The 14,080-nt window shown below is 44.5% G+C and overlaps 1 protein-coding gene across 6 annotated transcripts in view; it reads left to right on the top strand.

Annotated features, from left to right (window-relative positions):
* The first annotated feature begins 955 nt into the window (after positions 1–955).
* Positions 956–14,080, top strand: part of STRBP (spermatid perinuclear RNA binding protein) — a 150,572-nt gene continuing 137,447 nt past the window's right edge. For 5 of the 6 annotated variants that reach the window (XR_013404579.1, XR_013404580.1, XR_003722988.2 and 2 more), the window contains exon 1: positions 956–1,106. The gene's annotated coding sequence lies outside the window, so the exon portion shown is untranslated. 6 annotated transcript variants of the gene reach the window in all.

Consider the following 14,080-nt stretch of genomic DNA (forward strand, 5'->3'; position numbering starts at 1 on the left):
CAGAATGCTGGGCACCAAGAACGTGAGGCCAGGGACTGTAGGCTAGAAAGCGAACCTTTATTTCTTCCCCAGCGCCGCCCCTGGCACAGAGCTGGTAGGTGTTCAGTCAAAATCTGACCCAACCATAAGGAGGTCAGAGAGGTCCTGGGCCCAAACTCAATCCCAGGGAGGTTCATTATAGGCGGGTGAAGGAGAGGTGATTGTAGCAGCTTCTGTTCAGTGACTGCTGTGTGCCAGGAGAATTCATACCTATTGTCTTATGCTATCTCCCCAACAGCTCCTAAATTGGAATTATTGTACCAGCTTTCCTGATGAGGAAACTGAGGCTCAGAGCGGTTCTGTAACTTGGCCAAGGTCACACAGCCAGCAAGTAGGTGGGCGGAGGCACAAGTCAAAGCCTACTGGCCTGCCCCTCCACCTCGGGAGGCAGAGCGACGCCTACTCCGTTTGTGTGGCTGCTGGGGTTGGGGGGCACCCCTGGGGTGCGGGGTCCGGGGAGGGCGGCTCGCCGCCGCGGCTCGGCGCAGCTCCCAGGTTCGGAAGTTACGAAGTTTCCGTGCATTTCGCTAGCCTCCCAGCGCAGCTCGTCTCCGCTCCGCCGCAGTTACGCCGCTAGCGCAGCGAGACTCAGGTGCTGCAGCGGGCGGGGGCCTGGGGCCGAGAGGAAGGCGGGGACGCAGTTTACGTAACCGTCCGCTCGCAGGTGCATGCGGCCGCCGGCCGCGACTGCTCCCTGCGCGCTCCCAGGTGCGCAGTTGGCGCAGGCCGCGGCGCAGCACAGTGGCGGCGGGCGCTGGCCGGCGCTCTCAGGTGCGGCAGGGCGCGCGTGGAGGGGGCGCGCGGCGAACGAGGGGGCGGGCTTTCCGTTCCCCAGCAGCCGCGGGGCCCGCCCCCTGGCCTGGCCAATGGGCGCGCTCGGCGGTGTCACGTGCTCACCGCCGCCGCTGCCGCCGCCGAAGCGGAGACCGGAGCCGCGAGCGCCACCAGGGCAGCAGCCGCCGCAGCCGCCGCCGCTGGGCAGAGGAGCCGGAGACTCGAGCGGGCGAGGTGGCGGCGGCGGCGGAGCGGGAGCGGGTACCGGGCGCGGGCAGAGCGCGGCGGCGCGGGTAGGCTCCGGCGGCGGGGCGGGCGCCTGCGCGACGGGCCGTCCCGGGCGGGCGGCGGTTAAGGCGGCGGTTGAGGCGGTTGGCGGAGCCGGCCCGGGCCCCGCATTGTTTGTTGTGCGTCCTTAGCAGCGGCGGCGGCGGTGGCGGCCGAGGAGGAGAGCAGGGAGCAATCCCAGCCCCGCGGCTCCGGCATTGTGGCCGCCGCCGCCGCCGCCGCTGCGGTGCCCCGGCCGCTTCGGGCAAGGGCAGCGGGCAGCTTTCCTCACCTTCGCGGGGACGGGGTCCCGGCCGAGCAGGGGAGGGCGTGGGCAGGGTGGGGGGACGCGGTGTCGGGAGGTCTTCCGGGACGGAGGGCTCGGGGCTCGGGGCAGGTGTTGGAGGACATTAGGGGCAGGAGCTGGGGAGAGGCTTCGGGGGGCAGGCGGAGGGTGTGGGCAGATTTGGGGATAAATAGGGGTGCAGAGGGATCCGGCCCAATGGAGGAGGAGAGCCTTCAGGCAGGTTTGGGGGGCCCCCTGGGCCAGGCGAGTGCGAGATGGAGGACGTTCTGGCCGGTGGGGGGGGCACTATATTGTGGGGTTCAAGAGGGAGTCAGGGGGCCTTTGGGGAGGGCTGGGACGAGTGGGGTGGGAATGGAGGGAGAAGACTGGGGACTCGAGCAGAACTGGAAGGAGCACTGCGTGCCAGGAGCAGGGAGTGGGGCGGGTATTAGGAAGGCCACTGGGACGCTCGTGAAGGGGAACGATGGAGGAGGGGGTCGGGGCAGGGGGAAGTGAGGGCAGGCAGGGAGCGCCTGAAAGGGAGGGAGGAAAGCAGGGTGCCTAGGCGTCTGGTGTGGTAGGGAAATGAAGGGTAGGCCCAGGGGCTCCAGGAGACCTGCGAGGGGTGTGAGGTAGTGTGTGGCCAGGAGTATAGGGGTGACTGCAGGGAGGCGGAAGGGGGTTGACATGTGAGGATAAAAAGGCAGGTATCTGGTGCTCAGGGAAGAGGAGTATGGGGTGGAAGGGGGAAGTTGATTGGGGCAGAGACTTGAGTTTGAGGGCTTGCAGAGAGAGGTGGGGACAGTAGGAGAAGGGTGATGGGGATGGAGAGCAGGAGGTGTGTGGGGGCATTTAAAGGATTGCGGGAGAAGTGCGTGAAATGGAGGGTGTTTATGCAGGAAGTATGGAAGAAGGTGGGAGCAGCAAGAGAGGGAACTTTGAGGTAGGACGGAGGGTGAGGGGTTCTTGGCAAGTGTTGGAGGACATTAGGGGCAGGAGTTGGGGGAGAGGGACAGGTGTGTGGGGTGGCATGGAGTGTGTGAGGTGGAGGGCAAAAGCGGGTGGGGAAAGGAAGTGTTCTTGGAGTGGCAGGTAAAGTGTGGGAGCAAATGGAATGAAAGATTTCTGAGGCAGGAAGTGTGGAGAGGCTGGGGAGGAGGGAGGTGGAGGAGAGTGTGAGAAGGAAATCAGTAGAGGGGGACAATGGGACACACTGGAGGGGAAGGTGGACAGGTCTGGAGTACAGTAGGTGGAGGGAGGGAAGCACAGGTTTGGGCCACTGAGTTTTGTGCTGTAGGGAGAAGGGAGGTAGGGAGAAGGAAGGTGGACAGACTATTTTGGGGTAGAGAATGTAGAAGAATGCTTAATACCTATAGTGGAGTAAGAGAAGGGCAAGGTAGAGGTGTATGTGGACATGTCTGTAACTAGAAAGGCATAGGTGATGGATTGGAGTGGTGGTGGTGGAAGTAGGATGCCCAGGTTTAGGGCAGGAAATGACTTTAAGTTGGAGAGAGCTAGGAACACAGGTTGCTTGAGAGAGTATGGAAGATCCAAGGAGTGGGAGTATGGGGAGAGATTCGAACACTTTGAGTTTCAAGAGATGAAAGGGGCCAAGATTTTTAGGTCATTGGAAGTATAAGGAAGGGCAGGCAGAGTGTAGAAGTTGGAAAAATAACTAAATGGAGAGGCTTAAATTCCATACTAAGAGAAACTGGAGATTGAGGGGTGCGGGGACCTGAATTCTGGAATGATATTAATGGAAAATGGAGGACATTAAACCCAGTGTCATATCTGAAAGTTCATACTCCTACGGTCAGAGAGATCATTGAGCCTGCTTTTAATTCCAGAACCCGGTAAATGACGAAGGGGTAAGGGAGAGCTGAGTGCACATCCCCAAATTTGAAAGAGGTGTGTAGTGGGTATCATCCTAGCATATTGGTTTGATGAGTGGACAGAAGAGCCACACAGGGTCATGAGGAGTGCACCAAGAGTGAATGGAAATGGGATTGCAGCAGGTGCAGGGCAGATGTCTTTGTGAAACTGCAAGAGACCAGGCCCAGTAGCCAGTTGCATTTAAGGGCTATGTATAAGAGAGGGAGAAAGGGATACCTTGGTGCAATGTCTCAGATATCCTGGGGCTTTCTGGGTAATGGGTCAGTATTCAGGCATGGGGTGATGTAATATCTGAGTCCCATGCTGTAGGCAGACAGAAGTAATGTACACCTGGCTCCTGAAAGTGGCAGAATTGGAGCTTTCTGACTCTTTCAAGATGTGAGTAACTGATCTGGATTGTTGACTTGTCCTCCCAAATAGTTCAGGTAAAATTTAGTTGGAGGCTTTTGGATTCTCTGGTATTTTGATTTGAGTTGGGAAGTGTAATGTTAGCTTTATTGAGGAAAGACACTTATGGGGTTGGGCGGACATATGGCCTTCATCTTGCCAAACACATGGGAAGTAACCTTTAGGGGTTTGAACACAGACACTTATTTCAGTGCAAGTCTCATTCACTGTTCTGTGGCTTGTGTTAGATTCTTAGGGATTTGAAAGGATTAAGCAAACTACTTTGAGACTGCTTCAGTAAGCAAGGTTTCCTAGAATCTTGGAAAACGACTTCCCTTTTGACAGTTGAAAATTAAGTCTTGTCAGATTTTGCTAAAAAATAAATTTCGTCATGTTGCAGAAATAACTTCAATTATCACTCTGTGGGCTTCACATAATGTGTAGTGTGGTACCTAGTATGATTTCAAATAAAAGGTCGCTTTGGTAGCTTGGGAGCTTTCTGGGTTGATTAGTTTTCTTCTTTTGTCGATTTAGGAAGTATCTTAATGCAGCCATTGTATGTTTGAATAATAAGTTTGAGTGGAAGTGGGAATCTTGCCTAAACATAATGAGGGCGGAGCAGAACACCAAATTTTAAGTAATCGGAATCTGCTAATAAAAATATTAAAAAATAAACTGGAAGCAAATGATTTGTAAAATCCAAATTTGAAGTGTGTCATGGCAGCAAAAGAATGCTCTGAAGGCGTTGCTGTGAGATTTTATTTTTGGAGGGAAAGATTTTAAAGGTGTAATATCCCTTCGATTGAAACTCTTTGAGTATTTTGAGATTTGAGGTATGTATACAGTATAATTATAGGGAGCGTGTCTGACCTCATTTGCTTTTTGGCAGAGAATTTGAGCAGTAGGATATAAGATGAATAGAATGAGCTTTGAAAATTCTCTTCAACATAGCCATTGTTTCCTCCTTGTATTTTTTAAGTCCGTTGTGTTCCTTTTATTGACTTGAGGTGCGCACTACTTTCTTGCTCAGAATACTCAATTCTGGCATAGTGTTCTGATTATATGTATTGTTCTGTGAAGTTCTATGAATTGGTACAATTTGTAGGCACTTTAGATATCCTAAGTTTATGAACCAAGGAAAGCAGGTTATTTAGGCTTTGTAGGCTGAATAGTTGGGTTCTGGTTTTATTTTCACTGGTGACTTGCTGGACAAGATATTTAATCCCTTCCTGCTGGTTTATTCTCCAGAAACCTGACTCTATCCATCTCCTATGAGAATCAAGGTGGTTTATGTAAAACAAGTTTAAGTCTTTCGGGAAGACTAGAACTATGCAAATATGGGGATAGATGTTATTTAGTTCCTTTTTTCTCCCTTGTGGTTTTTAGACTGGTCAAATATTAGTACTTCATAATTTGCCATTAGGTGGATTAATTTGTGTGAAAGTTGAATAGAGATGAAATTTATGTGACTATCAGAGATGTCTGCAAATTGAAGTTTATTCATTCTTTGCTGTCTGCTTACCTTTCCAATTTCTCAGCTGAGTATTAGTGCTGGTTTGAATTCTTCAGCCTGAGCAAAAGCTTGTGAGAGACATTGGATTCCAGCTATAGCTCAAGATTGTTTCTAAGCAGGAATTTCCAGAGACAGAGTACTTCTTTGGCTCAGTGAATTCAAGTCTTTTTTTTTGCTTTTTTTTTTGAGATGGAGTCTCGCTCTGTTGCCAGGCTGGAGTGCAGTGGCACAATCTCGGCTCACTGCAAGCTCCACCTCCCGGGTTCAAGTGATTCTCCTGCCCCAGCCTCCCAAGTAGCTGGGACTACAGGCGCCTGCCACCACGCCTGGCTAATTTTTTGTATTTTTAGTAGAGACGGGGTTTCACCATGTAGGCCAGGATGGTCTCGATCTCCTGACCTCGTGATCTGCCTGCCTCGGCATCCCAAAGTGCTGGGATTACAGGCGTGAGCCATCGCACCCGGCCGAATTCAATTCTTATATTAGAAATAGTAAACATGATACATTTTCCTATGTATTTTGCAGAAAATTGATTACTGACTGAGTGACTGGAATAGAAAAAATAGAGCTATCCCTTCTGCTAGTGACATCAAGCTTCCTTCTTCTGATTTACTGAATACTCCTTCCTTTTTCAAGTTTTAGTTATCAAATAATTACCTATCACTTGGTATTTCCATATGCGTTGACAGGTTTTGCTCTATCTGAGGGGGAATGATTTTTAAATGCTTTCTTAATGTTGTGTTTGGTTTACAAGTTGTAAAGAGCCTTCCAGGTGCTGGTCATGATTGACACAGCCAAAATGTAAATAGCAAATTGCTTTTTTTTTTTTTTTTTTTTTTTAAGAGACAGAGTCTTGCTTTGTGGCCCAGGCTAGAGTGCAGTGGTGTGATCATAGCTTATTGTAACTTTGAACTCCAGAGCTCAAGTGATCCTCTCGCCTTAGAATCTCAAGTAGCTGGGACTACAGGCATGTGCCACCACATCTGGCTATTTTTTTACTTTTAGTAGAGACCAGGTCTCAAGGGCTTGTTGTGTTGCCCAGGCTGATCTTGGACTCCTGGGCTCAAGCGATCCTCCTGCCTCAGCATAGGTTGCTTTATTACGCATTAATTTGCCGTGAGCTTGGTAATACCCAGCTCCGATAGTGATCTATCTTTGCTATGTGATCTACTCTAATAGTTTACTCTCTTAGGTAACATGCTTGGACGCTGTTACCCATTTTACTGCTTTTCTGTTTTCATTTGTTTTGCATAGGTCCTTTTATGGGAAGATTGGTTGTTTTTCAAAATTCGTTTACAGAAACTATTTCTGACTAGTAATTCTAAGAGGCTAGTGGATCAAGTCTAATTTTAGAAAACTTTATTGAGAGATGTAAGTTTAATGTATATATCAGTTAAAATAGAAATAAAGTAAATAAGGCCAGATTAATGGTGATATAGATAATTAGGTGATTTGAGCCCGAAAGTTGTGTTAATCTTTAATATAGCTTTTAGTTCTTGCATTGAATAGTGAGGTGACCAAATGACCTGGTTTGTAACTTTCATGTCTAATTTGAATTATTTCTTGTCTTAAGTGTCCGTTAAGTGCATCCTATTTGAGAAGTATAGTGCCTGCCTCACACATGTGCATGTGGCTGAATGAAGCAGTCCTAAATTTTATTTGGTATTCAAATTCTCTTAACTTCTGACATAACTAGCACTGTGTAAAACATCTGCTTTCTTTAGTTAACTTTAGCATAACTTGAAAGGGTACAGTTGATTACATCAATAATAAAATCACAGCCTTGCATTGTGTGACTTCATGGTTCATTTCCACTTGAAAAGTGAGAATTCTGCAGCAGGTTGTGTAATAAATTCTGAGGCATTTCTGGGTCATGGGTAAGATGTAGTTTCTTACTGCACCTGCAGAATTTCCTGTTCTTTGCAGTTTTCCAGGTGCCAGGATTTTTCACAATATCCTATTGGGCTGATCAGCATTTTGTTTATGATTTTAATTTAACCAATGTAGTGCTGTTGACATATAGTGACTAGTAATTGTCCTAAAGGGCTCTGTCTAGATTTTTTTCTTACCATGCTTGTTTCAGTATGCCATTATTAAGCCTGTTTTGCCAGTTAATTCAGCAAGCATAAATTGACATTTAGGCTCAACGGCGTGTTTTGTGCCAGACCTAAGATTTCTTAGTATGCCTCGATAATACTGGTTTGAGTAAAAAATAGATTCTTCTCTAGATATATTGGCCCTTAATGTGAAAATGGAGTTTATAACTGGTTACTTATGTTTAGTCAACCTAAATGGAAATCAGTACAGTTTAAGACAGCTAGGCAGTGACCTAACAAATAAGCGGTTGGTTTGCAAAAGTTAAGATGGAGGCAGTTCATTTTTAAGATGTTTATAGTTCAAGTAAATCCGAAACTCATTAACATTGCATGTAATCATTGGCTTCTGTACAGCTTAGGCAACCTAAATTTTAACCTAATGAAGTTTTGGATACTGGATAACTCTTGAGTTAAATAACTCTAACTCACAAAGCTAGTGAACTAGAGGGGAAAAGTGTTGCAGTTTTGATGGTTAAAAGCTGGAGAGAATAAAATCTCAAGCCTTTAGTGTGAATATTTTCAGTTGTTTTTGAAGTAAGCTGTGAATGAGCTTATAATGCCAAGGTTAGCATAGAAGGACAGATATCAAACATTGTGATGAGGCTTTTAAAAACACGGTATCTTAAAAATAAGTACTAATTGCGATTTTTTTGATCTGCCAGTTTCGTGGTAAATGTTGTAGAACTATACAAAATTGACTTTTGAAGTTGGTCAGCCTTATCGTTCCTTTATTTCTAGAGCTCAGAGTTGTATACCTGAACTTTGGTCCCTGTGATGGCTGTATAGTGTAGGTGAACAGTAGAATATTGCATTTAGGGAAATGGAGGCACAAGGAGTTCACTTTAGAGCAGAGATTGGCAGACTATCAGATCACTCACAAGTTGCATATCAAATTCATGTTAGTTTCTGAATTTGGCAAGGAAGATTGATGGCTGAGCAAATTTGAAATCTGCCTCTTTTAATCAAGCTGTTGAGTACAAGTCTTTTCATGGACTGAATGGGATAGTGCTTCGTCCTCCTAGGAAGCTCAGAGTCCCAGGATTATGGGGTAGTAATGAATCTGAGAAAAAGTACTGGCACTGGGTGGAGTATGGGGATGCTCACGGTGCCTGGTGTGCAACCTTAATTGCTATATTAGCAGAATGTTTTTGGTACTAAAAGACTTAGCTGTGAGATCTAATCCTATTTACTAGTTGTAGATCTCTCTCCTTAAGTCTGAAATAGGAATAATACTCCTAACTTAGGGTTGTATTGAAGATTAAATTTCCATATAGCCATCAATCAGCTTCACCAATTATCAACATTTTGCTGCTCAGCCCTCACTCACAATTGCATTTTACTATTTTTTTTTTGGCTAGAGAATTTATAGCAAATCTTAGACATCATATACTTTGATCCATAAACACTTCAGTATGTATTTCTGACTGATAAGAACCAAAAAAACCACATAACCACAACATTATTTTAACTCCCTAAATTAACAGTAATTCCTTATCTTCTACTCAGAAGGACGTGGATTTAAAACATAGCTCTTAGAAACCACTTACCAGCTTTGTGAGTTAAGCATATTATTTACTCTCTCAGAGCTTCTGGTTCCTTATCTGTAACATAAAGATGATACCTCATGAAGTTATTTTGTGCTTAAATGAAATAACATATAAAATGTTGAACACAGAGGTTCTTGGCAAGTGGTCCAGCCTCTCATCTGAGCCTCCTGTGACATGTGAATTAGAATTATGGACTGCTCTCCTCCCTTCTTTAGTATCACAAAGAGTAACAGTACTCTGGAATTATTGCCCACGAGCCTAGTGAGATTTCTCTTCATTGGGCTATTTGACTCTTCTAGTGAAATTCTGTTAACAGCTGAAATGACGTCTCTGTCTCTTCTGCAACATCATTATTCCCGTCTACTGGCTCATTCCAGTTGGCGCACACATACTATGTTTCATCTGTTTTTTTAAACAACCATTTCTTGACCACATGCCTTTTTTAGCTGCTACCCAATTTCTCTGCTCCCCTTTACAGCAAAACTTTTTTAAAGAGTTGTTTCTTCTATTCATCTTTAGTTCGCGTGTTCTCTCCTGAAACCACTCTAGTGAATTTTTTAACCCCACCACTCTACTGAAACTGTAACTGTCAAAACTATGAAGTTTAATTCTTATTTGACCTATTAGCTGTGTTTGGCACAAATGGGTACCTCCTTTTGTGAAACACTTTCTGCTTTGGTTTCTAGGATACCATACTACTTACCGGTTTTTCTACCTACTTGGCTTCATAGTTTCTTTTTTGGTTCTTCATTATTACACCTACCTCTTAATATTGGACTGCCCCATGGGATCTCTGGTTTTTTTTTTTTTTTTTTTTTTGAGATAGAGTTTCACTCTTGTTGCCCAGGCTGGAGTGCAATAGCGTGATCTCGGCTTACCGCAACCTCCGCCTCCCGGGTTCAAGCGATTCTCCTGCCTCAGCCTCCTGAGTATCTGGGATTACAGGCATGCGCCACCACACCCAGCTAATTTTTTGTATTTTTTTAGTAGAGACGGGGTTTCTCCATGTTTGTCAGGCTGGTCTCGAACTCCGGACCTCAGGTGCTCCACCCGCCTCGGCCTCCCAAAGTGCTGGGATTACAGGCATGAGCCACCGTGCCCTGCCCCTCTGGTCGTTATTCTCATTTCCTTGGTGCTGTCACCCATTCTTGTAGCTTTAAATGCGTGTGATGATGACTCTCAGATCTTCTTGTTTTTTTTTTTTTTTTTTTTGAGTCAGAATTTTGTTCTTGTTGCCCAGGCTAGAGTGCAATGGTGCAGTCTTGGCTCACTGAGCCTCCACCTTCTGGGTTCAAGTGATTTTCCTGCCTCAGCCTCCCAAGTAGCTGGGATTACAGGTACGCCACCACACCCAGCTAATTTTTTTGTAGTTTTAGTAGAGACGGGGTTTCACCAGGCTGGTCTTGAACTCCTGACCTCAAGTGATCCACCTGCCTTGGCTTCCCAAAGTGCTGGAATTACAGGTGTGAGCCATTGCGACTGGCCAACTCTCAAATTTTTATCTGTAGCCTGGAACTCCAGGCTTGTATATGCTACTGCCTACCTGACATCTCTTATATCTTTTATCCTTATTTCAAATTGAACTTACCATGTCTCCTCTTCCCCTTGCCCCTTTTATAATCTTCCATATCTCAGTAAATAGCAGCTTCATCTTTCCATTTTCTGAGGTCAAAACGTGGAGACATTCTTGACTCTTTCCTCACACATCACATCTGATCCCTTAGGAAATCTTACCAGCCCTGTTTAAAATATATCCAGAATCTGACCACTTCTCATCACTTGCACCAGCGTAAGCCTACATTACCTTCTCCAAGTTTTTTGCAGTAATCACCCCCCCTTTTTTTTTTGCCCTTTCCTCCTTATAGTCTATTCTTAATACAGTAACAAGAATGATCTTTAAAAAAAAGTAAGTCAGATTTTGTCTTCTCTGGTCAAAACCCTCTAGTGATTGCCCATCTTGTCTTGCTTAAAGTAAAACACAAAGTCCTGTCAAGTCCTTCTGTGATTGAATGCCTTCTTGGCTGTCTGATCTCATCTTCTCTTACTCTTCTTTTTGCTTACTCCATTCTGGCCACAATGGTCTTCTTACGGATTCTTTTTTTTTTTTTTGAGACAGAGTCTCACTCTGTCACCCAGTCTGGAGTGCAGTGGTGTGATCTCGGCTCACTGCAAGCTCCGCCTCCCGGGTTCACGCCATTCTCCTGCCTCAGCCTCCCAAGTAGCTGGGACTGCAGGCGCCCGCCACCACGCCCAGCTAATTTTTTTGTATTTTTAGTAGAGACAGGGTTTCACTGTGTTAGCCAGGATGGTCTCGATCTCCTGACCTCATGATTCGCCCACCTCGGCCTCCCAAAGAGCTGGGATTACAGTCGTGAACCACCCTGTCCGGCCTTCTTGCGGATTCTTTAACATTCCAGGCATATTTCTGTCTCAGGTCCTTTGCACTTGTTGTTTACCCTGTCCAAAATGTAGTTTTTCAGACATTTGCTTGGCTCCATCTTATCTCTCATTTTCAGTGAGGCCTTCTCTTACCACCCTATTAAAATGGCAGCTCCTCCATTTCTGGTTCTCCCTACCCAACCTTTCCCATCTTCTTTTTCTCCATGCCACTTAACCATTTCACTTATGATATATTTTGCTTATATTGTTTATTGCCTTTGTTTCTCCACTTGATATAAGCTCCATGAAAGCAAGGATTTTTGTTGGTTTTGTTTTCTGTAGATTTCAAGCACCTAATAGAACAGTGCCTGGCATTTAGTAGGAACCTGAGTATTTGAATGAATTATTTTATTAATTGTAGTCTATTACTTGGAAAAGGTTTAATTTTTTAAAGTTTTAATTTCAGTTTTTCTTTGGAATATTATGCACCTTGAAGTCGTCTTTTTGCTGTATTTCTGTTTTTCTTGATGAGTATCCTTATTAGTTTATTCATCTTGAGTCCTTATTAAGCACTGTGCTAGTTGCATTGGGATATACAAAGATATCAATATAATAATTATATACAATTTTATAAATAAGTATAGAATATATAAATAAAATTATGCATAATAAAAATATATATCTTTTATATAATTTATATATATATAAAAATTATTATTATTTTTTGAGACAGGGTCTTGTTCTGTTGCCCAGGCTGAAGTACAGTGGTGTGATCACGGCTCACTGTAGCTCAACCTCCTAGGCTCAACCAATCCTACCACCTCAGTCTGCTGAGTAGCTGGGACTACAGACATGTGCCACTATGCCTGGCTAATAAAAAAAAAATTATTTTGTAGAGATAAGTCTTGCTATGTTGCCCAGGTTGGTCTTGAACTGCTGGGCTCAATCCATCCTCCTGCCTGGGTATCCCAAAGCCCTGGGATTACAGTCATGAGCCGCTGTGCCCAGCCAGAGATAAAGTATTCATAGACCCTTTTATACTTTTATGAGCTTACAGTCTATTAGGGGAGTTGATAATATGATGCGTGTGTGTGTTTGTGTGTTTTAAAAAGGTAAGTACCTGAGAGAGTGGTCCAGAATTCAGAAGAACAAGAAATTATTTCTAGTGGAGGGGAATAATGGAGCGACTTCAGTGAGGGTGTGTGTAGTGTCTAGTATGAGCCACAGAAAACAAGTAGAACTGGATTATGAGAAAATGGAAAAGAGAATTCCATATGGAGGGAATAGCATTAGCAAAATAAGAGTGCTCAAGATTTGTATGGGAAATAACAAGTGGTTCATGGGATATGTGAAAGGAATTAGTAGAGTGTAAGTTTGGAGAGGAATGTTGGAGCTGCTGATAGAAGGATTTGAATGCAAGAATCAGGAATTCAAGCCTTACTGTTTGAAAGCTCCAGCGATGAAGGACGTTATCAGGACTATCTTCATGAGTTTGACAACTTTATGTGGAAAGACAGACTGAAATAAATACAACTGGTCCTCGAATAATGTTTCATTCAATGTCGTTTCATTATAATGTTGATGAAAAAAAAAAAGATTCCTGGCCAGAGCCACTGTCTACGTGGAGTTTTCACATTCTCCCCATGTCTGTGTGGGTTTTCTCTGAGTACTCTTGTTTCCTCCATATCTGAAGGATGCGCAGTTTAGGTTAATTGGTCTAAGTGGTCCCAGGATGAGTGAGTGAGGGTGTGTGTGTGAGTGTGCGCTGTGACGGAATGGTGTTCTGTCTAGGATTGGTGCCCACCTTGTGCCCTGAGCTGATGGGATAGGCTCTGGCCACCTGCAGTCTTGAACTGGAATAATTAAGTAGTCATCTTGTTTTTTATTAACCTTTCTTACATGTATGTATAGCTCACATTTATTTCAGTGTTTAATATTTGAAGCATTTTGGTTTTTATTTAGAAGTTTGGTGATGTTTTTGTGACAAGAAGAACTTAACTGCTGTATATATCAGTTAGCCTATGATAAATTGGTTTAATTATATGTTATTTCCCCTGAAGTCACAGTTTCCAAGAACCTATCAAGTACATTAAGTGACATCTCACTGTACACTGATTAAAATGCTACTGTAATAATTTGGGGGGAAAAAGCCATAAAGGTAGTGGAAATAGGTATATATATATAATCTCAGCATTTTGGGACACCAAGGCAGGAAGATCACTTGAGCTCAGGAGTTGGAGACCAACCTCGACAACATAGTGAGACCACATCTTTATAGAAAAAAAGTAGCTGGGTGTGGTGGTGCTTGCCTGTAGTCTCAGTTACTTGGGAGCCTGAGGTTGGAGGATTGCTTGAACCCAAGAGGTTGAAGCTGTAGTGAGCTGTGATCATGCCACTGCACTCCACTAGGCAACAGAGCAAGACTAGCAAAAAAACAAAACAAAACAAAACAAAAACAGAGCAAGACTAGCAAAAAAAACAAACAGAAAACAGAAAGAAAGGATGTCTTGGAACTGTTGCAACTTGGTAAACTACTGGATGTGAGGGCTGAGCAACAAGCCTGACAGGGTTTCAAGCCAGTTGATTGTTAGGCTGGGGTTCCCTCAATATAAGCAGGAACCCAAGAGAAGTGAGATTAGGAGGAAAATTTCGTTTAGTTTTGGTATAACGTTTGCAGGTGTGATGGTTGTATACAGGTGATGATGATTCTGATAAAAAAAGTTAGTGATCTCTTTAGAAAGGATGTGCATCTGTTGCTTTCGTGCCTTCATTTTGATATAGCTGACTCCCAGAAAGAGAAGTAAGACTCAATTGCTGAATCTATTGCTGGCATCAGAATCTAGATAATTGATTTGGAAAACTTTGACACAGCACCTGAATTTTTCTTTTCATCTGTAAG

This window comes from Macaca mulatta, chromosome 15 (assembly GCF_049350105.2).
Source record: "Macaca mulatta isolate MMU2019108-1 chromosome 15, T2T-MMU8v2.0, whole genome shotgun sequence".
In the NCBI taxonomy this organism is placed as follows: Eukaryota; Metazoa; Chordata; class Mammalia; order Primates; family Cercopithecidae; genus Macaca; species Macaca mulatta.